Source organism: Peromyscus leucopus, chromosome 12 (genome assembly GCF_004664715.2).
Source record: "Peromyscus leucopus breed LL Stock chromosome 12, UCI_PerLeu_2.1, whole genome shotgun sequence".
Lineage (NCBI taxonomy): Eukaryota > Metazoa > Chordata > Mammalia > Rodentia > Cricetidae > Peromyscus > Peromyscus leucopus.
The window spans coordinates 52,841,462-52,866,494 of NC_051073.1; the positions used below are offsets into that span (position 1 = coordinate 52,841,462).

Sequence of the window (25,033 nt, forward strand, 5' to 3'; positions counted from 1 at the left end):
CCTCCTTCCTTTGAAGGGAACTTCTTATTACCAAGGATAAGAGCAAACTGGACTTAAACAATTATGGCTTTGTAAATATTACTGTTGGTGACATGAACTTTTAGACCTCTAAAGGACTCATAATTACAAAATACATATTGAAACTTCCCATTCCAAGATAACACTAAAGTTCCTAGAGGTCCTGAGTTTATCTTCAATTGTATTGAAACTGCACTAATGCTGTTTCTTAGGCATTCATTTTCTCAGTTTTGTTTTTGTTTTTGTTTTTTCAATACTGGGTTTCTCTGTGTAGTTTTGGTGCCTCTCCTGGCTCTCAGTCTGTTGACCAGGCTGGCCTCGAACTCACAGAGATCTGCCAGGCTCTGCCTCCTGAGTGCTAGGATTAAAGGTATGCACCACCACCGCCTAGCTTCATTTTCTCAGTACTACTAAAAGACACTTTAAAATCCAGGGTGTATTATAGCAGGTCTGGGGACTACATAAGGGACCTGAATGGAATATCAAAACTGAGAAAGATCTGAATCCATCTAATTTAGGAGTTATGGTGGTCAATTGGGTCCAAGGAAGAGAGGTCTTTTCAAGAGTCCAACAAAGAGCATTAAGGGCTTTTGGTTATTATTCTCTTAGATATCTAGAAACCTACATTATTTGGTCTTAGCATGACCTAAGTGCTGTGGGATGGTCTGTATGTCAAGTCTGTTGCTCTGATTGGTCAATAAATAAAACACTGATTGGCCAGTGGCTAGGCAGGAAGTATAGGCAGGACTAACAGAGAGGAGAAAACAAAGAACAGGAAGGCAGAAGGAGTCACTGCCAGCTGCCACCAGGACAAGCAGCATGTGAAAATGCCTGTAAGCCAGGAGCCACATGGCAAGGTATAGATTTATGGGAATGGATTAATTTAAGCTATAAGAACAGTTAGCAAGAAGCCTGCCACGGCCATACAGTTTGTAAGCAATATAAGTCTCTGTGTTTACTTGGTTGGGTCTGAGCAGCTATGGGACTGGCGGGTGACAAAGATTTGTCCTGACTGAGGGCCAGGCAGGAAAACTCTAGCTACAGCTAAAGGCCTTTGTAATTTGACAAAGTCAATCATACTTCTCTTAAAGTGTAAATAAATATCTAGGAAAAGATTGACATCTGTTGAAATCTCATCTTCTTCATCCCCTTCTTTAAACTTCAGATTCCTGATGTAATCTTATCTCAAGCAATGGCCAAAGATGATATATAGGCCAATAATACATAATAGTTCAGTAACTAAGGTGTCACACTAACATTGGTGTCACTCACATACCTTGAAAGGCCAATGTACAATTTAGGATAGGTCATAGGAAAGTTGGTGTAACAATAGTTTCATGATTCGATGTGTAAATAAATAAATGGACCATTTCACTTAATACAGAAGGCAACTATGAAATATTTGAAATTGTAAATAGCTTGAATTTTATAGAACAGCCTTATCTCTCAAATTTGCTAATATCTCTTCTTCATGTAGATAAATATCAAAACATGGTAAAACACAAACTAAGAATAGATGCTTCATGTAGAAAGAAGGTTCCATCAGCCTTAGAAATATATAATTATATTATAAAATAGCAATTAACTCTGGACCAAATAACTGCATAATTTTCTCTTTGGTTTTAAAGTCGGCCTTTAAAAAGTGTTATTTATATATAATAAAATTAATTAATATACAATACAGTGATAGAATGTAGTTAAAAAATATAATGCCAATATATCATTGTCTCATATATTACAAACCTTACCAAAACTAGATTGTACAATGGCATCTTTTACTTTGGCTTTCATAAGAGTACCCTTTGAAGACTCCTATTTTTATATATAGTGGGAAATGACATCATATAAACAAGGAACACTGAGAGGTGCAGAAGGCACATGTAAGATGCCTGCATACTGTCTACCACGTGTCGCCAGTTGTGAAAGCTCTGACATGCTAATATCCACTCATTCGGACTTGTTACAGAGGCACTAAGAGCATGATGGCTGGCAGGCTCTGCATTTAAGTGCGGTTATCAAGGCCCCCAAATATTGACAGAGTGCCAGATCCTAAGAAGCTATTGATGTACACAGCCGGCCACAGCTCCAGACACCTCTCAGACAGAGCCTTTAAATGTCACAGATAAATGAATTTTCATGAAACTGAGAGAGAATGGAAGAGCAAGAAGAAAGAACACAGAATGAGAAGTAGGTAAAGAAATGAAAAAATTGCTTCCATAAGGCTGACAGGACGGCACATGGCATCTCATCTCTAAAGCTCAATCAGAGATCTTTACAAAGGATGTAAGAGCAAGCCTTCCAGATGCATTGTGCTACCTAAGGATGCAGCACCTTCAATCATTTCATTGTGTATATTTAAAAAGTTAAGTGAGATGCGTGTTGCAGAATAGCTTTGAAAAACTATTCTTGAACTAAGTGTGGTTTAATTCAGCCAGAAAACAAATTCAAAATAAAATCAAGGAACCACAGGCAGGAATAATCACAAGAAACATCCTTTAAGCAGGTCTTAATATAGATTAAAGATTAACAGTCAAGGTGGTATGAAGTCTAGTTTTTGCCCAGCCTCAGTTGTGTCCCTGGACAGTTGATTTTCCAGGGTACCACAGAGAGTAGTGACAACTGGTGGCTTTACCCCTTCAAGCTTTTCCCATCTCCCCATGTAAAACATCTATTTGGGAAATGCATTAGGTAAAGCTATGCATTGACACATGACAATATCAGAAATGAGGCAAGGCTCTAACTATAACAACTAAGTGTTCCTTAGAAACCATGTGCAACTCAATCCATTATAAATGGAAACCAAGGTTTTTTTCACTTTCAAAGTCTTCCATCTGCTGAGGGCACCTTCTCTTGACCTTGTTACATTGTGTCATTAAAAGCAGTCACACTTTCAAGGTTAGAATGTGGGGCTTGCTTGTTCATTTACTTTTTTCTATTAGATATGTACAACTAGCACATTTATTCAGTTCAATCACACCAATGCCCACAAACAAAATTCTTCCTTATTTAAAAGTATATCGACAGAATTTTAAAAATCTGCAGCAAAACTGCTTTACATAGCCCCAACTGCCTTTTTACTAGAATTACAACAAGCCTTGTTATAAGTATTTTTCTGCATCTGGTTCTCTCTCTCTGCCTTGAGAATTTAGGACATCATCGGGCACTTTAAGAACAAATGTCTGTAGCTGAAACACTCAATAAAGGTTTTGTTTTTGTGTCAACTTTTCAGTGAGTTTTTACTGCCTTTCTATCTTATGTTAGGAGATAAAATAGAAGGATTCAGATTTTCTGACATGGGAAAAATAATTATTTCCCCCTTTTAAAAAAGGCTTTTATTTTGAAGACAAAATCAGTTTTAACTCAAATGGAAATTGCAGTAAAATCTCAGACACTGTAATCAGTGAAGGCATTAAAACTCTCCAGAACTATGCTAACTTCCATGTGAGTCCATAATCCATCTAGGATCACAAAAACACATTATCTGCTTTGCCTGTGGCCACCCTGACATTTTATACTTCAAATCTTTACCCTAAGGCATTAAGGCTCAAGGTAATCTTTTGTAATATGTCACACATACTCACGCATACATACTTGCATGGACACTACTTTCTTCTGTGATCATACAGTAAACAGAGAGGTTGGGGGAGATTTTAGACAAAAATCTAGCAATTGCTCTAAAATGGCTGTTAATTTTCTCGTTATGTAATTGGAGGTAGACAAAAAATACATTACATGATAAAATTGCAAGATATTTATATATGGTATAATCCCTCTTGTTTAAGTAAAATGAGGGGACATTTATATACTGGCAAATATGTAAACATTTTCTCTGCGGGGATACAGAATACACTGACTGTATTATGAAATACATTGTATTATGAATTTATGGGAGGGCGAAAAGGAGAATTTTACATCTACTTTTGTATTTTTCTGCTGTTGTTTTTCAATGACATGTTTGAAAGGCAAACAACATAGTTACCTGGCTGGCAAGGTTGTGAGGTATGTTTTTCTTTCATTATTTTCTCTATGTTGGCAACTTTAATATGTAATATATAATGAAAATCCCCAAATTAAGTTATCCAAATATAATTGTTAATTATAAGAAAGTTGAGAGTACTGAATGAGCATAACATCTAAAAGATAAAAAAAAGACTTTGTGATTTCTCATCTGATAATGAACCTGAATTTGTGGTAGGGAGTGGCTAGCTTGCAAAGTACCTTCTCCCTTCTCAATCAAGGGGAAACAAATCTTTACATCCCATAGGTAGTATGTTATGTGGGAAAGAGCTCCACATGCTGATCCCATATACGCTACATGCTGTTTCCATATACATTTCTAGATACCATTCATCACCACAGTGGCGCTGAGGTCTAAACCATGCCTGTGGCATCTCTCTCTCTCTCTCTCTCTCTCTCTCTCTCTCTCTCTCTCTCTCTCCCTCTCAGACTCCATTTTCCTCTCCTCTACAATGGATAGTACCTATCAGAAGTTTACCATGGGACCCCAAAGAGCTAATATGCCGACAGTACTTAGTGTGCCTAAAATAAAGCATTATCATCATCACACAAGCTCTCTTTTGCATAATGGATGTGCTCTGGAGGTGATTATGAAAATGTATAGGCCAAACTTCTATTATCAAATCACAGAGCAATTACATGGTACAACAATGGGGACTGTGATGACTCTTGGTGGCAGACAGGGTTCAGACAGAGGCTGGGTCTTGGGGGATTGCTGGAGTAGTCCACGGGCTGGGAGACTTTTAGGTCTTCTTTGTACCCTTTCCTCAGGCTCCCTGGTCTGGGAAGTCCTGACTTATTCCAGCAGTTTCCAGAACATTTCCTTGCCTCTTGTCCAGTTCCAAGACCGCTGGGACACTTAGGCATCCACAGTGCTTCGCTGAGGCCCTAGCCCACAGGGAACCCCTTTCATGTGAGCTCCACAACTCGGTAGAAGCCCAAATGCGCACTATGCACGCTGGTTCCAACTGCTGTCGCATTCACTACTAATACTTGTGTTAGCTCCGCTACACTCATTCTGTGAGAAGGCTTCAGGGTTGGGAGCTGTCTTCCACTTTCTTGGAAACCCTACACTTAATAGTGAGGCCTATAAATAAAATCAAACCTTAAATAGTTCTGACTTCACCTTCAACTCATAACTGAACCTGACTCTGGGACTGAAGAGCTATTTTCTCTCTTTGGTCTCATCAGATATGAGTGTGTCAGGTTACTGACTGGGGTGAAGCTTATACTCCCCTAATGAACCAGATGCCAACAACCTGCTGTATTTGGGAGCTTGTTTTTTTTTTTTCTTGAGGAATCTAGACTTTCACATAAGTTAATTCCTTAACTTTCTTTCTCTCAGGATACCCCTTTATTTGTGGAACATATCCAGAAAGAATGGAATTTACAAAATAAACCATCTGCTGCACAGACCTTGGGAAAAAGAAATGTTTGAAAATATAAAATAAAACTTATTGGGATATAAAAACCAAAGCAAATGTATTCATTTTCTTATCTTTTTTTCCTTGGGAGTGGATTGAGATGAAATAGGGTCTCATGTAACCCATGCTACATGGCCTCCAACTAACTTTGTAGCCAAGGGTCACCTTAAGTACTTAATCCTGTTTTTACATCCTAGTTCTGGTATTACAGGTGGTGCTGGGGATCAAACCCAGGACCTTAGGCAAACTACGTAAGCACTCTACCAATAGATCCTAACATATCCTTAGCTCCAGTGTATTATCCTTAGAATTATTGTAGAAAACGAAACCCAACTTCAGTATGCCAAAAGTATATTGAGAAGCCACTATAATGAAAGTACACTTTTATGAGATAGCTTGGGGTCATCAGCTCAAAAACACTCTCATACATTCCAAAAAAAGAGCTTGATGTATGTTCCATGAACATGCTGCTCCTTGAACACTCTAGCAGTTTAGGACACCACCAGACAGCTTCAGAGTATAGAAAAAATCCAAACAAGGTATAATTGTACCCAATATTTTGTCATAAGCATTCAGCAGAACATATTCAAAATTACTTTCATTTCACTCTTGCCTATATTCTTGTTTCTGTCCTCTTCTCTCCATGTTTGTGTTATTTATAAAGATAAAGATGGGTGACAACTGATAGCAAAATAGCTAGATACTTTAAATAAACATCTAGATAAAACAGATGTAGTTCATGGTTTCACAAAATGGCTAGTAAATGGAGTTTCCAGATGGAGGACGCTTTAGGCTAAGTATTGGAGGATTCTTAGTATTTCAAAAATTAGATTAAGAAAGTCATTTTAAGCAGAGTAAACAACATCACCACAAAGGTTATCACCCATTGGCAAGAGTCTGCTCTGTAAAAGAGAATAGTGGTACAACACTTGAAGATGTAAGCAGGCCTAGATTGGAAGAATGTGTCAATCAAAGACTATTTCTGTCAGTAATCAGTCTGAAGAAAGTGCAGTCAGCAACTGCCCTACTTCCCCTTTTAGGAGACAGCAGTACCAACCCAGCATCTGACCTCTGATTCTTAGGCTCCACAGGGGAGATGCTACATCCGTGGTGGAAGACAGTCCTGTTTAATGATTCCTACTCAGTTGATTACCATGATTCTTCTTTTGAGGTTAATCATAGCATAGGATTTGGACAAGAATCTTGCCAGCTCCTAATCATATCAGCACTGGTCCTTCATTACCAATGATAAGTTCTTCAGCATTGCTTAAAGGTGGGTAGTGAGGGTGGCTGACAGGGAATTCTGAGCACAAGCAAGATAGCCACAGACAAGTCTGACAAAGACTGTCATAACTGATTAGTCACTTATCCAGCTGCATACCCCGTGTGACACAGAAAGTCACTCCATTGCAGGGGGCACTCTAAGATCCTCTCATACATCTCTTGAAGGTCACTGCTAAATGTTTAGGAGTTTCTGATTCAGATCATCACAAAAAATGCCCTTTCCCCAAAATGCCCCTTCCCAATGCTTCCCTGCCTGCTTCCTATAATCTAGTCCTTGTTTTGTTTTGCCTTTTTGAAAGAGTCTTCTGTAGCCCAGGCTGGCCTAAGACTCACTATATAACTCAGGCTGGTCTCAAACTCACAGCAATACTCTTGAATGATCTCCCCTCTTCTTTATTATTCTCTATAATACTTACTATTTCTGATAATTTATGTGTGCACTCACAAATTTTGTGCTCCTCTAATCCAAATGCTAGCTTTTTGAGTAGGAATCGTGTGTCCCTCTGGTTTTACTTGTCATCTTATCTCTAGACTCTACAATACTTGTTAAAGAGGATTGTTTTTGTTTTTGTTTTTTTGAGACAGGATTTCTCTGTGTATCAGCTGCTGTCCAGGAACTTGCTTTGTTGACCAGACTTGCCTTGAACTCACGAGATCCCCTGGCTCTGCTTCCTGAATGTTGGGACAAAAGGCATGCACCACCACCACCACCACACCACCACCACCACCACCACCACCACCACCCAGCCAAGAGGATTGCTTTTAAAACAAAGGCAAAGTTAGAGATGGGTAAAGAAACATTAACTGGGTATGGGAAGAAAATCTTTTGCTTACCGGGCATTGGTGGTGCACGCGTTTAATCCCAGCACTCGGGAGGCAGAGCCAGGCGGATCTCTGTGAGTTCGAGGCCAGCCTGGGCTACCAATTGAGCTCCAGGAAAGGCGCAAAGCTACGCAGAGAAACCCTGTCTCGAAAAACCAAAAAAAAAAAAAAAAAAAAAAAAAAACCTCTCTCCCTAAGCCTATTATGATATTTTATATATTTTTATATTTTGAAAATATCACCAAATAATTAACTCATGAACTAACTTTTTATAGAGCTTAAATATTTTTTAAAGTATTACTTTGCTTATTATTACTGAAACAACAATCATATTCTCTACATTTTATACAGATAAGAATGATGACAGAGGATCCAACACTGATCTTGGATTTATGATCTTCCTCTGCCTCCCACATGTGCTGCCATGTTCTTTGGATTTTTTTCAAACACACACACACACACACACACACACACACACACACACATACACACACACAGTAATAAGTAAAACGAATTTCTATATGGCAAAAATAAAATACAAAAGCAAAGTTTTCAAAAAACAGACATAGTTATTATTACTTGTATTATATAAATAGCAAAAGGTTAATAGGACAAAAGATCTGTAAGTCAATAGAAAGAAAAAGAAAGAGATGAACTACCCTACAGAAAAATATATCAAAAGATGCTTAGCAGCACTTATAACAGAAAAATGAAATGAACACTACTGAGATATCATTTTCTGTCAATACAATTGGCACAAAACATGGAGTTTAAAGAAAATACAATTTTTCATTGGGGAAAATTGGTACTTTTGGATATTGCTAGTGGGACTACACAAACATCTCATCCTGGTTGGGTCACATTCTCAAAATTTATGAAGAATGTATTCCTTTAATCAATAATTATACCTTTGAAAATTTGTCTCAGAGATAAACCTGCACATTTATGAAATTATTTATGTACAAGTTACCACAGTACCGCTTGATATGATGGAAATTATTTATCAATGGGGATTGGCAGAATGAACTATAATATATTTACATAATGTGCAACCAAATAAAATTAATCACTGGCACTGAATGACCCCAAAAACCCAATGGAGAGTGCAAGATTTAGAGATGCTCTGAGGAATGCAAGACTGAAAACAGCTAATAAAGTGCTTTGAAGAGTGGAGAGGTAAAGATATATAAGTGACTAAAGAGACTGCAGAAAGGTAACATATGCAATTAGGTCACGAAGTGCTTACAGAGAGGAGTTGCTAAGGGGAAATAGGTAGCTGAGGAGAAAGAGGTAAGCCTTTTTCATATAGTTTTGATGTGCACACACACACACACACACACACACACACACACACACACACACACACACGTGAAGGCCTGAGGTAGATGTTAGACATCTTCCTCAATCATTCTCAACCTTATTGATTTACTTAGAGACTCTCACTGAACCTGGGGCTCACCAATTTGTCTATAGTGCCTGGCTAGGCATCCCCAAGGACCCCAGTCTCTACCTCCACAGCCCAGGGAGACAGGTGCTTATACTGTGCCTGGCTCTTTATGTGAATTCTGGGGATCTGAACTCAGGGACTCACGTTTTCTTGGTAAGCACTTTACTGGATGAGCAACTCCCCAGCCTAAGCACTAAATTTTTAAAACTTGGAAAATATTGTCTATTAAACTGAAATATTTAAAGACAAATTTAAGAACAATGTCAAATAAAAGTGAAATGAAAATGGCACAACAATGATGAAATGGTGCCTCAGCTCCAGACCGTTCCATCAGTCTTAGCCACTGGCATAGCTAACATTTGGTAAATGTGGTAAACTGTATTTGGCTTCCTTGGACCACAAAATGCTTCCATTCTTCCCTTTCTATCTTTGCAAAATTCTTAGGATGCTATTAAACAGCTGACTCATTCTATGTCTTCAAGAGTTATGAGTAAGATGTTAAAATAACATTAAAATATTCTGCATGGGAACTGGGATGAATCCTCCTGGTAAGCTTAGGGTGGCTTCCCATGTTTTGTTCTCTGCATGTTGAATGGAAAATAAGACATGTCCACTTGTTGCTATATAAGAAGAAAACACAGTTCTTGAGTTTAAACATATGAGACTATTAAAAGTTAGTATCTCCTTATTAATTAGATAATATTTATCAAGCTTCTAAGGCACTCATGTGGTGGTTTTAGTATGTGAGAAAAGTTATTAAGGTGGGCAGATTGTAAGATTCAGCTGATGATGTGTTTCAAGTACTTGAGGAGATCCTAAAGGAGAAATTGCCTTAACTGGCAGGTTGTAATTAATTGTCATATAGCAGCAGCCTAGGTTTTGTAATAAGCCACATGTTTATCTACTGGTTAGAAATGATAGCATCACTCCTTTACTCAGTTTCCCAGAGGTTTTCTCACGTTGTAGTCAGATTACTATTTGGAACAATGGGGAAGTCCTGAAAAAGAGCAGGAATAAAAGCTCCTGTGCTTGACTTCCCATTTCCTTTGTTTCTTTACTATTTTAACAAAAATAAAACCAGTAAGTTGTCCATGTTGTCAAAGAATCTCATCCTCTGAGTTCTGTTTTTATCTTAGGAGATGATTTTAGAATGAGAAAGTAGGGATGAAGGGAATATCAGTTCGTTCACTCATACTAACCAAACACCCAATATGCTCTACCTTGCTCATAGTCATAATAACAAGATGAAAGACAGTTTCTGTTTTAAAATATTTCTGTGTTGTGAGGAAAAGGAAAAATAAATACCCAACTAATTAGAACATAGAGCGATAAGCACTTGTAATTAAGTTAAGCATCGATCTCCAGGGGAGAGCAGAGGTGTGAGCCTTTTAATGAAGAAGCTCAATAAAGAGTTTTGAGGAGATGGTGGCTTAAATGAAACTTGAAGGATGGAAGGACATAGAGATCACAGTGGATGGAGAGAGACACCAGCTAAATGTAACCAAAAATATTCAAATGGGCCAGAAAAAGGCAGAGTGTGCCACTGAGGAAACCATAGGTGGTTTCAGATAGCTACTGTAATGTCCTGAAGGACTAGAGCTAAGGCTTAATGCCCACTGAGGAAGGGATGAAGGACCCCTTTAGCCATAGTGTTCAGGGAGGGCTAAGGCCGGAAAGAATAGTAAGAGGCATCCAGGCAGAGTGCAGGAATGGAACATTCTGGAACGGACAGAGAACTGCAGTTATTACTCTCAAATGCCTATTTCAAGAAATGGCTAAGGAGCTAGGGGCATGGATTCCTGGTTGTCAGCAATGAGCAGACTGTTCCCAATACGATTCCCCTGACTATTATCTAATCTCTTTTGTTGTCTCTGGAACCATGGCTCCTTCCCATCAATGAATTCATTCAGTCCCCGTAATCAACTCTGATTAGTGTTGTTTAACATCAATCTTTCCCACTTTTTTCAAAGAAAGATACCAATCAGTTGCTGCACACCCCTGCTTGTTAAAAGCACCACCTCTCCTGCTGACTTACCATTCTCTTAATCAAAAGGGCAGGAGGAAGCAGTTGGGATTCACTTTTTTCTTTTTTTCTTTCAAAGTATACAAATGTCAACTTCCTCAAGGATGTTTGGCACAGCTGAGTTCAGTCATATAACGTACAAAGTCAGCTTGATCAAAAGGTTGCAGGCGGCCCACTGCTAAAATGGAGGAAGAAAAGGAAACCCCAGGCTTCTCTCAAGTGTGAATGAGTGCATAGGCCACAGTCACATGTGTATTTACACTGGAGACGTGCTGAGCCGACAAAGGAGTATAGGAAACATGAACTCTACCAGGACACTTTTTTATCTTTGCCTGTGAACTCGGAGCAGCACTGGATGCCTTCTGTTATGCCCAGCCAAACAGTTTCCATATAGATTGAGAGTGATCCTCAGCCATGGCCATTTTGTGTATTGTAACATTTTGTATATGTCCCTTAGAATTAGCTAAAGAGTATTATTTTCCTTCCCTCTCTGGATGTGATAGTGTTTGTACCTAGACCAAGAAATTAGTTTTAGGTTGGCAAGATAGTTCCTAGATTTGAGATGGAAAGGCCAAGCAAGATTCTTCAACGAAAGCTCCTATTCTCTAAGGCTAAGGTAATATCTTAGTAATTTTTCTATTGCTGTGAAAAGATACCATGACGAAAGCAACATATAAAAGATAGCATTTAATTGGGGGCTGCTTATGGTTCCTGAAGGTTAGTTCATGAACACCATGGTGGGAAGCATGGTGGCCAGCAGGTGCTGGAGCAGCAGTTGAGAGCTTTCATCCTGATCTAAAGGTAGAAGGCAGAAAGAATAAGACTGGACCTAGTCTGAGCTTTTGAAACCTCAAAGCCCACTACTAGTGACATACTTCCTCCAATAAGGCCACACCTCCTACAAGGCCACACCTCCTAATCCTTCTCAAATAGTTCTACCAAATGCAGACCAAACATTCAAATATATGTGCCTACAGGGGACATTCTCATTCAAACCACCACAGGGATACTCAGGATTGTATACATTTCAGAGGTGACCTTGTGAACCTTAGGGATCAGGACTATCAGGGAAACAAGTGCACAGACAAATCTTGAGTGCATCAGCTCACATATCCTTTGTTCCTCAACAGTGACCTCATTTTACTGTTTCTGTTTCCTCTGAAGTTAGTGCAGACTCACAGTAAACCACAAACTCATGCTGCTTTAAAACAAACATTCATTGACACATTTAGTAATTTATCAATAACAAAATATCAAACAAGGATTAATCTAGCGCATTCCCACAGAAGTATCAACCTGTAATTCCCAATATTGACCTCTAATTAAATATTTTAAAAGTATTTACTTAGTCAACATTCTTTAACTGTACAGAGAGGTTCTTTATCCATTTTCACTGCAGTGCCATCTGGTTGATCCAATGACTCATTTCTATGCTGCTGGAGGTGATCTACAGGAAAACCAACCTGCCTTTTATTATCTCAGGGATGATGATGATGATGATGATGATGATGATGATGATACAAACCAAAACAGAAGTAAACAGGAAAAGAAACTGCCAATCTTAGTGCAAAATCTGTCTTCCAGGTAAAAGACCTTAGATTAAAAGCATAAGTCTGTTCTGGTTGCCTTGGTCTTTTGTAAATGAAGTAATATTAAATTTAGTTTACTGTCTCTAGTTTTTTGGTTTTTCTCTTTTCTCTACGTCAAGAAATAGATGACTTTCCTCATAAGAAATAATGTACAGAGAGCTTGTGAAGGTCAGTTATGAATATAGTAGAGAAAATGATTGCAGCTAAACATAGTAGATTATTTTCCCTAGAAGCTTGAAATATAGTGATATTCTACTGGTACAGAATGTGTCTCTTGAGTATGGTGGAGGCTAAGAGACAGTGAATGATGTAGCATGCAGCAGGACATATCCTTTACATGGCAATATCCACAAAAGTCAGGGAACAGTGGAATAACATAACAGATAGTGTCTGCAGATAGCAAAGAGGTACAGACTCTGGATTATGCATATTAGAAGAGTCTACCTCCATTGGCTACCAGAACATTGATAGTCAACATTTGACAGGTCTTCTATTTTCCAAGGTTAGGTGATAAAGAACAAGTTGCCCCATACCCTCAGACTCAAATGATAAAGCCTTAGCAACTGCAGCAGCAGCAACAGCTACAGCAGCAACTGCAGCAGCAGCAACAACAGCATGGCTTTGACCTGAAGTTTCTGCCTATGAAAGAGCCATACCATGACTGTTCCCACTGATAAATGCAGATATGTGTCAGCCAATACATATTTATGTATATCCACAACTCCCTCACTTAGACATACAGAGAATGTGTAACAACTTCTAATGGTATAACACATTCACTTACTAATGGAATGGGAATTGTTACTTATAAGTGTGTGAAAGAAGCATCAATATGCAGACCTTATCATCAGTTGTGGGTAGAAATATGTCATTTCATGGTAGGCCCATGAGTTTTCTATTCATAAAGTCCTTCTGTAGTTTTCTAAATCATCTTCCTATAAATGATGCTGTTCTGCACTGTGCAGACAGACATGTTTGACAAGCAAAGTTATATTCAAATTCTATGTCTCAACTGGTGGACAAAATCAGGCCCAGTACATATCTTCAACTCACCAGCTAGGGAGACATAAATTGGCACTGAAGGAAGCATTTTCCACATTAGAAAACCAGCACTTAAAATAGTAATTCACAGAGGTTTGTCCATGTTCAAATTTCATGAAATCAGAAAGTCAACAGATGTGTCCTATGCTCTACACGTGAGCTGTATGTTGCTAGATCCATAGAAGATAGAGAGAAAATGCATGGCTCCATCTACATTGAGTTCTGAGTATGAAAGTAGTGAATGGCACTCATTAAAATAACCATAAAATAAAATAGGTTTCTTGCCTTATGTTAGGAACAAAGAAAAACATATATACATTTTTTTGGGGGCAATTGAGAGTTCCACATAGAAATTATATATCCACCAAATCATTTTTCTTTAAAAAATGTTAGCACTGTAGAAAGAAAGGTCAACTGGATGCATGCAAGTCATGATGCGTGAGCACATTAAAAGTAAGTCAGTGAGTGTTACTTCTCACAGTCAAATCCCAGAATTCCCTGTGAATTTCTGGCTGTGTCTAAGGTGTAATAGTAAGAGTCTGAGGTGGTCTTGACATCCTTACTGCAGTCTAGTCTCTCATGGAGTTTCTTTTTGTTGCTTATTTAGCTGAACTCAAGAAAGGAAGAAAAAAAATTATACTGAGTATACTTAGGAATCTAGAATAAATGCTCCCCCAGAACCTCCTTTGTGGTTCAGGGATCTATGATCTGTGAAGTCACCCAGAAAATCATCAATGAGACTGGAGAGGAATGCATTTTGCTTCTGAGTTTATGCTCTAAGCTGTCAAACTTCAAGAGTTGTTTAACAGTATGACAGAACAGAGCTACTATCTGTTGGAAGCTTGGCTGAGTCTGGGTGCCTAACCCCTAATCTAGCTCTGCCCCAAGAGGAATAAGAAACCTCATGAAAATCATATCAAAAGGGAGGAGGGGTAAGAATTTAGGAAGTATGTTTTGTCCAAGTTATAGTTTGGTGTGATGAGGATTAGGGCAGGTAAGGAAAAGAGCTGTGTTTTCTGAAATATATATATATTCTCCCAATTGTGAATGTCCTTGTGCTTTTACTGCTTTACAATTTATTTTTTGCAATGACTTCTCATTCAGAGTCTCTAACTAGCTTCAACTTTCTCAGTCTACACTTTACAGTACAGTCAAGTTAACTCCTTAAACATTGCTTTTGCTCTCTTTGGCTGTCTGTAAAAGGTCTGTTATTGAGTAAAGGCTTTTTGTGTTCTGTGGAAGAGTCATTGCTGTCACCACACACAAACAAAACATTGTGGACCCCATCTGATTTTGCAAATCTAGGCTCCAATGTTCAACAACATGGACCTTATTTCTAAATTCATCACTTCTACATACCAACTTCCTTTTCACTGGTTGAATTTTCTTTCCATCCTTTCCATTATCATGTTTTCACAACTCATAACATTGGATCCATCTTTGCTTATCTCTAAATGGCTTTTCATTGTTTTATTCCTCTAGTCCACCTTCTACTAGCAAGCCTTCTACATCTACCATAGGCCACCATCATGCAGCCTTGGAACACTCACTGTCATTCTTTATTGCTCCTTTGGTACAAAATAACAGACTAAGAAGTCCCATGTAGATATTTCTAGGAAGTAATTACTAATCTTAGCACTAAAACTATAAAAATGCTACCACCCTTGTGAGCAGGTATTGTGTCTTTGATAATCAGTGGCATTGTTAACTATTGTGACAATTACTAATTAAGTTCAACATAGTACTTTTTTCTAAATTTAAATTTTACCTCACCTATAATCTTTCTTCACTTTTTTCAGGAATCCAAAAACAGTGGCAATCAAGGAAATATAATAAATATATATCAGAATGTAAGTGTCAGTGGCTTTATAGTTAACAATGATGGGTTTTCCTCTTTCCTCCGGCTGTTTGCTATTAGACACACTGCTATGCTAACATTGATTTTGTTCATTTAAACTTGACATTAGTAAAGCTTTGGATGTTGCTGGCACTAGTTTATGAAAGCAGTGGTATAGGGAGCCTGCAACGAAATTTAGGGCAGAAGGTCTCTGATGTTCTTCAGGGAAGCCAAGGTAAGGGACAGTGTGGGAGGCAAACACATGATACAACAGACTCCACCCAGGTGGTTCAATGCTGTTTTTTAATAATGTGGCTAATATCCATTTATTGCTATATTTTTCTGAAAATGTAATAAATACAGAAAGAAGTGTGTGAATAACATGATATAAAGATCAGAATCAAGGTTAGAGACAAGGGCATCAGATTAAAATACAAATGAGTTCTGAATCACCTGTAAGATGATTCAAATTCCCAGTGGGATGGAAACACACATAGACTTACAGAGCACAGCTCTAGGGTAAAGATGTACAGAAAGGTCAGGCCTCCGATTTTAACTGGGTATTGATATTGGATGTTTCATGTTAGGCAAGAAGGTAAAAAAAAATGAAGAGTTTGAACTGGAAGGCTGAGAATAACAAAGAATAGTGGCAGACTGGATAGACAATGAGGTCAGCATTTAGCACATTAAAACAAACAGACTTAGGATTTATGTCAAGAGACTCGGAGTGGAAGGGTGTCCATTCAATCATTCATTTATTCTATATTTATTTACTGAACTAGAAATACAATGTGAACTGATCAGGAGATATGGACTGGATCATGTCTAAGAGATTTTATAAGTTAGAGGAAAAACAGGCATGAAGGATGAAAGCAATTAAATGTTTGAAGCCAGAGTAAATAATAGAAATGAGGCCCACAATGAGATGATATATTTGAAATTTGTTAAAGCTAAAATCAGTCACAAGCCCAACTCAATCAAAGATGGATTCCTTCTATATTCTCTTGGAAATTAACATGTAGGTAAAAACATAAGCCCAAAGCTGAACCAAGCAGGCATTTCCAGGTGGGAAGGATGTGTGCATGTGTGTTTGTGAACATACTGTATTTTTTTTTTCCTAACACGTTTGAACCATGATCCTGTATAACAGGAATAGGTGATAATGAAGATACTAATCATCAAAATAGAGCCAGTAGCTGGAAAGATGGCTCAGAGTTAAATCACTCACCACTCGAGCAGCAGTATGTGTTATGATGAGAGTTAATATATGGGTGCAGCATCTTGTCAATAAGTCTAGCATTTAGAAAGTGGAGGCTGGGGGGCCCTGGAGCATGCTGGTGAGCTAGAACAGTCCCATATCACTGAACTCTGGGTTTAACAAAGAGATCTTGCCTCAATGGATAAGGTAAGGCCTAATGGAGGAATATCAACCTCCTGCTTCCACAGGTACCCACACACATTCAGCCACATACATATATGTAAATGTACCACACATACACACACATTTTAAAAAGAGTCAGAATGAACACATTTTAGTAACATTTATACCTGGCTTTAAAATAAGGAGTTTTGGATTGCTCCACGTTTCTGCTTTACACAACTAAACAGGAAGAGAGCTATGAGGAGGAGCAGGTCTTGTAGGCTGAGGGAGATGATCATCTAAAAAACCCTCATTTTCTAGCTTGATTGTGCAAAAGAGCCTAATATTGAACTGGGTAGATATGTCTTAAAACAGAAAAACCCAGATGCTCATACAATGAGCTCGTGTGTGTGTGTGTGTGTGTGTGTGTGTGTGTGTGTGTGTGTTGTGTGTGTGGTTTGTGAGAAGGGGGTCCCTTTTATCATTTGACCTTCAATGAATAATAAAACTGTTTTCAGTCCTTAAGCCTGTATCAGCTGCAAAGGTGACAGATACCTGTCATATTTTAGGACAGCTTATCACTTCATCCCCTGGAGTGATTGAGTATTTATAGACACAAAGATAGAAACATAAAGCCTATATGTATAGGCAAGAGTCCCCTGGAGGTGGCGATTAGGACTAGGCAGTAATTTTAGCTTGAAGTTCCTATGACTTAAATAGCCACTTGAGCTCTGCTCTTGCAGTTTACGATGTCAATAGAACCCCTAAATGAAATTACAGCCTTCTGATACGCAGCAGGATATCCTTTCTTTGCCATGCAATATACACGGCCAGAAGAAATTGCTCTGTATATGGGGTTTCACTAAAGCAGAATTTATCATAAGGCAGCTCTGCTAAAATATCATTATGCTGTTATTCACTGGATAACACATCTAATGACTCGGGGTGCACTTGATAGCCATGTTTCAGTGAACACAGACGCACGCCCTGATGTGAACTGGGCACTCCAGTGCTTCAGAGCACTATCGATTTCAATTCTACCATAATTTACACCTGGCTTGTTTTGCCAATAGCTTGAACCCATGCTAACACTGGAACATACACATACAAGCATTAGAGAAATCAGAAATGAACTCTAGCAAAACTGCAGGCAGCCAACTTTTGCCTTTATAATAGTCTAATTAAATATTCTGTATGACGTTATGTTACACTTGGATATTTATTGTCCTGTGATTGGTGGTGATAACAACATTAACCTCTTACGTTTATGTAAACTCTGTGTGCTTCTGGGGTAGGTTCTGGAGCTGTTCATCTTGCTCAACTCCCCAGTACAGCTAGCACAGTGACAGGCACATAGATAATAGTGTGTGATAATCTCTGACGGCTCCCCTTCCTTCTCTCTGTTCCATAAACATGGTGTAGTTCAACAGTCTAATCCAGTTTGCTTTCCTTCATCATACTTTCCTTGAGAAATATCCACTTCATAATTTGAGCTTCAACCATGATAGTGATGATTCAGAAGGCAGCTATGCATGTATCTCTGTCGCTGATCCAGCTCCAGTATTCCTGAGTAAACCCAACTGCCTACTGGACATCAGTCTGGTGCTCCCCCAACAATTAAACACATTCAAAGGCAAGTTTATCATCTTCCCCATCCTACATGACTTACTTCTCATAGCTTTTTTTTGTTTAGTTGTGTAAGGCAGGAACCTGGGAGCAATCCAGAATTCCTCCTTCTTTTCATGCCAGGCACAGAGGTTATTAAATTGTGTCCATTCTGTCAGTTATCTCTGGAACATGTCTCCTCCTCTCTGCCTATTCCCACAGTTATTGTCCTAGTTCAGCATTTCATTGTTTCCTGTCTGAACAATTTAAGGTGCCCCCTAACTCATTTTCCTGCCTCTTCTGTCCCACTCCTATAATCTATCCTTTACTTTCTGCTGCCAGGGTGATCTTCTGTAACACAGTGATTATTAACCTCAACTTGAAACCTTTAATGGCTCCCCAAACGCTGCAAGAATTTAAAGCATCTTTGAATGGCAATCAAGGCCACCATGATTGTTTCCTGCTTACACACACAGCACCATTCTCCTCACTACACAAGTAAGTATCACTGACATTCTTCCGCATCTCTGTCATCCATCCCCCACTTACGAGCCTTTGCCCCAGCTGCTCCGATCACCAAATTCTTTCCTCCTCTTCGGCCTCTGGGAAAATCCTGCACAGCCATGATGTAATTGCTACCTTCTCTGTGATGGTTTCCTTGATGTTTTACTCCTGGGTACTTTGAGCTGCACAATATTTGGGGCCTTTAAGTTTCTTTGAACATCCTTCAGTGAGGCTATCAGTATATGATATTATCTCAAGCTCATTCTCTATCTGTCCCTCCTGTAATGAGGAACTTAAGGCCACACCCTACTTAATCTTTGTAGTGGATAACAGAGCTATCTTCTTCACATCAGCATGTTCCTGGGCTAAGTGATCAGATTCATACTGCCTTCATTATTCCATCCTTACCACTTTCCTATTTCCATCCGATCTTGCTATAGACTCTTTGCTATCACTCAGGCTCACCTGGTATATTTATTTTTGTACACTGTATATAATTTTATGTATAATTTATAAAAAATGAATGATTTTATTTTTAAATTTATTTTCAGAATCTGCATAAAAACATAAAACTGAATATACTAATGGGGTATGTGATGTCTCAGTAACTATATATGTGTATATATGTATTATATACCTACATACATACATACATACATACATACATATAATGATTAAATCAAGCTAGACATATTCATCTTTTAAATAATTATCATTTCTTTGTGGTGAGAAAACTTAAAGTTCCTTCTTCTTGCTTTCAGAAATGTATAGTAACTTACTGCTATCTACAGCCACTTACTGTTCTAATAGTACATTGTACATCTGAGCTTCTTACTCCAAACTGTAACAGCAGTTGTTGACCAACCTTTCCATAACTTCTTCCACTCTTCACGTTCTCCAGTGACTACAATTCTCTTTAAACTTCTAGGCTCAACTACACTATTCTTGTCCAAGTCCTTTGCACTACAGTTCCACTGAAGATGTACTTGCACAGATGTTGACAAAATTTGCTTCCAATGAAGTATTGTCTCAAATGTGGTCTGCATGCAATTTAAAATGACAACCTAAGCCCCATCTTTCTCTTCCCTGAGCAACTGCTCTCCACAGCACTTAACACTAACAAGCCATGCACTTTCCATATGAATTTCCTCATCTGTCTCTCCTAGACAGTCCATAATATGAGAATAGAGACTTTTCTTTGTTTATGTATTCTAGAATTCCCAGCCCCAGAAGAGTGTCAGCTATACAGTTTGCGCTCATCAATGAGTATTTGTTTATCAACCAATCTTTAGCTTCTATAATAAAAACTGATGGAGTACAGATTCAAAAATATTTTGTGAATGAAAAAAAATGAATGTTAAAAGTATGTTTAGTGATTATAATGGAGAAACAGACTTTGTATTCTGATCCTCAAAAAACATTGGCAAGTCACTCAAATGGGTACCATTATCTTTCTTAGAAAAATGAAGCAGATGAGTCCCTTAATTTAGAAGCCTAAATTAAGTCTACCTGGTTTTTCTTTTTTTTAATTTGCTATTGAAATGTAGAGACAATTTTTTGTACTCTGATCATGATGTAGCTGTAACATTTATTACAGTATTTTGTTCCTTTTGACTAGGGAGGCAATTAGCAGGAGGTGAAGGTGCTAATATCTTTTATTACAATTTATATCCTTCCATATTTGCTGCTTTTCATAAAATAGATCCTTTTCTTTCATTTTCAAAAGTGGATTAGGCACTCATACAATTTTGTCCCTCAGAGTGATTTGTATACACTACCCGAGAGGCCATCATACTACAAATCCTGCCAGAAGGAACTGGAAGGTGAATGTGATATTTGTAGCTTGAGGATGAACAGGTTATTTGGTGCCAAGTTTGTGCTACTGGAAATGTCCTCTTCATGTTAACTCCCAAAGAAGAACAAATGCACCAACAAAACATTTCAGTTTTTGGCGTGTCTGCAAAGTTAACTTTCCATTGTTCAAGGGTTAATTATGCATTATGGGAATAACTTTCCTTTCTCCCCCTGCCTGCTTACATTTAGGAATTCAGCTTATTAGAGAGTACAGAGAAAAAAAATCGAAAAAATAAACATCCCATTATATACTACACATGGATACATTAAAAGTTCTGGCAAATCATTTTCTGAAATCAGTATCAAATACAGACTGGTGATTGTCATGCTGATTGACCACTAACAGATTAAGATTAAAATCCACTTTATACATTTTTCTTTTAGTTATTGTTTATGGTGTCTATTCATAGTATATGCACTTCCTGTTGGGCTTATTAGGTCAGGATATCATACAGGGTACTGGAATGAGAACACAGCAAATGGCACACAAGAGGCTGACACAATTGATGCCCCTTCTCTGAAGATGTCTCAGTGGGCTGTGGCTTAATAACTGAAGCTTCACCGAGTGAATCTACCAATTTCTCTCCTCATCGATCAGAAACAATTGAACTTGGCTATTTTCAGCTATTATTTACCTCAAACAGGGCATTTAATTAGTGCTTGTTAAGACAGTTGCGAATGATTTGGCTGCCTGTCCTCTTGCCCCTGCTTTTTATTGTGCTGCCTGTCTGTCTGCCCCCTACTCTCCTGTCTAGTTCACAGCATTCACATCCAGTATTCATGTGTCTCTGCATTTCCCACAGCATGGCTCCTCAGACGCGGACTTTGAGGGAAAAGAGAACCACTAATTAACAAACATTCACAACCCGGACATGCTCTAGCTAACATGGAGCACTACAGGTGTTATGGTACATTCAAACTGCATGAGCTAACCAAGTTAGGTATTTGGCTACCTACACATGTCCTAGAAAATGAAGGGTACTACTGCAAATTGAAGATCTCCATATCCCATCAGAAGCGACCGATCCTTTGTGGGATTAGAGACAGTACCTCAGTAGATGGCTGGGACAGTTTCAGCTCTTGGAAGATCTAATAAGGAGATGCAGACACAGAAAAATCTATTTACTTGTTTGCAGGACATGCTCTGCCATTAAGGCAAGCAAGAGATACTCACTGCCAATGAGTACAGATATTCATTCATTCCACCTATCCACTGATCCTCCAGCTCCTCCACTTAGATCAAGGCATTGTTTAGAAGGGGAAGAAGCACACAAACATAAAATATAATACCCTCTTTCCATACAGAGATTTCTAATTCAAGGCAGCATAAGATTAGTGATGGTTGCTGCCTTTGAAAATGCTATCAGTGTTATATCATCATCAGCTTGGCTTATGGTGGAAAGTGTCACAGAAAAAGTGTGACCTGATTGACTGGATATGCTGGGAAATTATATTCTGATGCTAATATGTAAGTGCAGTATTAAGGTATTTAATATACAATTGAATAGCTGAGGAAAAAGAGAGAATAAACTAGGTCATTTGTATATGTATTAATTCTTACAAAACTGAATTCATTAAATAAATTCTCAATATTAATTATTAGCTATTTAATTTCTTTCTATTTAATTTTAAGCTACTTCTTAAACACAACAATTAATATTTTGAAGTTCTGCAGAATAGAATTTAGGTTTACAATCTGTCATGCATATTTAATCAAGGATAATTACTAAACTTACCAGTTATCAGATCATCCCATTTGCAGATAGTGTTCATAAATAGCTGTATAAATTGTCTGTATTATCAATGTGATAAAATGTCAACTTAGCTCTGTTTATAGTCAGGTTAAAAATATTTTGTGGAATTTAAAGTCAAGAAGATCTAGGTAAAATCATATTTTAAAAGTAGAAGAACATGGTTTTGCACATATACATACATTTATAATTTGACATACATACTCAATCACATATATGTGATTCTTCTTATGACATATAGAACATGTGTCTTTCCTAGGGAATCACAGAAAACACCCAAAACCATTTCTGCACAAATAGAACAACTTCTTCATTGGATATTAGCTTTGCCAAAAGGATGAGAAAAGACAGAATAATTTCTTAATGGGGCAATCACAATCTGGTTATTTAGCAATTTCATTTGTGTATAATTGTTACTGCCTAATTAAATGAATATAACATATAGGAAATGATCCCATCTAAAATTTGCATGAAAAAATGTATTTTAAAACATGAATCTTCATTAATTTAATGAAATTAAAACTTACAGATGAACACTGAAAAACTGAATTAGTTATATAGTATGCTATACAGGCTTATTATACAGGAATGGAAAAGCCAGGTAATATGAATACAACTAGTCTATGTCAGCTTATACAAAGACATCATTTTCCTTCCAACAAAATATGTACTAACAAAATTCTACCTTCCTATGTACATCAACTCACTACGACAATTTTTTTATGACCATATAGAACTCTAGCTCTTAGCAACTATAAGAAAAATCTCTTGGGCAGATTAGATTTATAAAATATAAATTCTTGGGACATAATGTTAGGTGAATGTGTTTATACTCTCTCCCTAAAGTTGCTTACAAATTTTTAAGTAGTCATAGTTTTTGAGAATAAACTGTTTCTAAGTGTTAATAGACCCAGCTGTCTTCAATGTAGCCCACATAGACTGAGTTTCTCTCCAGTCTGCAGTTGGGAGTAATAGCAGAGAGAGTCACAGACTACTAGGTCGCTCTAGGTGGCCATTCGACTAAAAGCTCCATACATTTCTTAAGCCATGTTCATATACTTATTTATTTATTGGTTTTCTGAGACAGGGTTCTCTGTATAATAGTCCTGGCTATCCTGGAACTCACTTTGTAGACCAAGCTGGCCTCAAACTCAGAGATCCACCTGCATCTGACTCCCAAGTGATGGGATTAAAGGCCTGCGCCACCATCACCTGGGTTCATGTTTAAACGTTTTTAACACCATTTTCTTGTTCAGTTTTTTTAGAAAATGACAAAATAAATTTAAAATGTCCCACAATACATTGTCCACATGAGTAGTGCAATAATTACTAACATGGACTAACAGAAATGTAGTCTATACTACATCAGGCTTTCCTATTCTAGCCTTAACTGAAGCAGCTTCCTTTTGCATTGTCAGCTTATGAGCCTTGGAAACTGTAGGAGTTGTGCTAGGAAGTCGGTGTTGTTCCAGAGGTCACTGACAAACCCTAGTATGAATGCTAGAGCTGTACAGAGTCTACAGGGCACTTGGGACATAGGAACATGGATGAATTCTGTGGTTAAGAATCCAAATCACCCAAAAATAGCAAACAAAATTCCAAAGGTAAGTATCAATGTTATATACTGAATCACTGTACCACTTGGACAAAAGTACACACACATACATAGCAGACACACATCTGTAAAGTTAACATTTTTAAAGCCTTTTGGCCCTAGAAGGAATCTACTAGCAATGTGTTAATAGCAAAAACAGCCAAAACAATAAAGTAGCATCTCTTTCCAAATATTTAAGGACATCGAGTGAGTGCCCCTTAGGCTGGATTGTGGGTCTGGGAAGTTTTAGCCTATGAGAACCATATTGTGAACATCAAAGACTACTTCCCCTCTCCAAAGAGCAATTCACTTCAGATGATGCCACACAGCCAAATAATTTTATGGCCACCATGTTTTTTTGTTTTTTGTTTTCTCTTTTTTTTCCATTCAATCTTTTGGAACATGCCAGAGACTTGAATTCAGAAAGATGAGAAAGCACAGTAAGATTGAATATCTCTAGAACAGGAGCTAAAGTAGGGACCCCACAGCAGAAGACAAAACCTCATTCCACCTGACATTTCCCTTCTAGGGAGAGCATGCATCACTGGCTGTGGAAGGTCCCTACTGGCTATGACATATCAGACAGGCTGCAACTTCACCCCCACCCCATTCCATTCCATTGACAACTTCCCAGAGCCTATTCAGTTGGTCGCTTGTATTGAGGACAATACTATATTTGGGTTTAATATTGTGAAGACAATCATCAGTTTCCTTTGTCAAGATGATGAATTTCCCTGGAACCACATACGGATTCTCACTGCATTCTTCTGCATGTACCATGAATACAGAAGAATAAAGACTAGGGTGTGACACATGGTGATTTCCTAAGGTCAGATGAGGAGAGGTTCCTAACAGTTAAGAGC

The 25,033-nt window shown here is 38.0% G+C and overlaps 1 protein-coding gene across 11 annotated transcripts in view; it reads right to left on the reverse strand.

The window, feature by feature from the left end:
• The window catches only part of Zbtb20 (zinc finger and BTB domain containing 20), a 747,261-nt gene that overhangs the window by 239,025 nt on the left and 483,203 nt on the right, over positions 1 to 25,033 (reverse strand). The gene's annotated exons all lie outside the window — the stretch shown is intronic.